Raw genomic sequence first — 1,756 nt, 5'->3', positions numbered from 1 at the left:
AGGGGGAGAGGCAGTGGCGACTGCTGTTCGCGGTGCTGAACAGCACCCGACCCTCTCCAAAGCGCGCCGTGCGTGCCCAGACCCAGGATGGCCCCCACCGCACCCAGCGCCGTGCGGAGCCGGCTTCCGGGGACAACAGCGCTGGTTTCCACAAACCCAAGCTTCTCCTCTCACGCCTGGTGCCCCGCGTTCGTTAAGCAGAAAGATTCCGGCTGGATATATAAACCGTTTTCTTTCCAGACATCAGTAGGACCAGGATCATGTAGTTCCTAACCACATTTTCTGTATTTTTAGCTGCGTTTCACACCAAAGCTGATTTCCGTCGGGGTCAGCGCATGGGGCAGAGGGGTTCTCAAAGAAGTTTCTCGGAAGCCATTTCTTCTTCGCTTCCAATCGCCCACTCCCTGGGCTTCTCTCCTTCAGATATGTCTTTCCCACTCAGGCCAAATGCAGGCTCCCGGAGCTCTGGACTTCCTCTTTTGGGGGAGTTTCCTCTCTGAGTATCCTTCATGCCCGCTGTCTCTGCCCATATGGGCTGGAAGGAATCCGGGCTTGTCCTCGAAGCCACTGCAAGGCTCCGGGCACAAAAGTTGCTGCTGGTCCCGAGCTTTGCTTTCTGGCTTAGGCAGGGAGACAGCCGCTACCACAGACAGCAGCGGGGGCACCCGGGGACTTCTGCTTGGGGCCCTCTAGGTCGTCCGGCCCAGCCACGTGTCCTCAGACACGCTGGGCTCCGACCTGGCCCTTGGCCGCAGGCGCTCCTGCACACCTGGCAACCCCACCCTGAGGGCCCGACCCCTAAACTCAGGAAAAGCAAATCCGTTTTTAGAGGGGTCGCTCCAGCCTAACAAGTGATCCGAGTTCAAAAGTCTTCAGCGAGTAGACTGGAATCTTCTGTCTGTCTGTCTGTCTCCCTATTTGTGTAGGTGCTCCTCATTTGTCGATCATATCTGTCCCTGAGCTGTCTGTGTCTGCCAGCTCGCTCCTCTTTCTCCCATCTGTTTTCGTGCCTCTTCAAGTATCAAGCTATTTATCTATTAGCTGTCTGTTTCATCTTTATCTCCGCGGATCGAACTGAAACAAGTTGACCCTCCCTTCCTTTGCGTTGAAGTTCCTTGCAACATTTTAGGAGGCAAGAACACTGTGCTAACTCCCCTGCCCTCGGCTGAGGGGTCAGCAAGACAAGCCCCGCGCCCTACTGGAGGGCTCTCAGGCAGGCTGCGGAGGTGACTGGCGGGCGCGCGGCTCTGGGAAATGACGATGACTTCCTGGTTTCCCGAAATAGGCAAGTGTGCCCGGCCCGCATACAGTGAAGAGAGGGCCCCGACCCGAGCGCGTCCTCCCCCACTCGGGTTTTCTCGAGTGAGAGGAGAGGGCTCTGGGCCTCGGAGCCAGTAGAAGGGGGGCCCTAGGAAAGAAACAATTTGGGGGTCCAAAGCGGAGAGCACCGGCGAAGGGCCGTTCGCAGCGAGAAGGAGCAGCGGCCAGGGCAGCTCGGGAAACCCTCGCCAGCTCCTGGAGATTGAGGGGTGAGTTTGGGGAAGGCACCGAGGCGGGAGGCGGGCAGCGGTGGGAGCAAGGCGGTGGAGTCGTTGGTATAATAATAAAAACAGCCGCGAGAGTCCAAATCAGAACTAAACGAAAAAAGGTTGTCGGTGCAGGGCGCGGGGACGGCGGGCTACCGGACGCGGGTACTCACGGTGCGGCGGCTGCTGGAGCCGGGCGAGCGGTGAGCGGAGGTGCGCGGCGGGCGGAG

Source organism: Galeopterus variegatus, unplaced genomic scaffold, assembly GCF_000696425.1.
Source record: "Galeopterus variegatus unplaced genomic scaffold, G_variegatus-3.0.2 Scaffold47534, whole genome shotgun sequence".
In the NCBI taxonomy this organism is placed as follows: Eukaryota; Metazoa; Chordata; class Mammalia; order Dermoptera; family Cynocephalidae; genus Galeopterus; species Galeopterus variegatus.
This window is presented reverse-complemented; position numbering follows the sequence as displayed.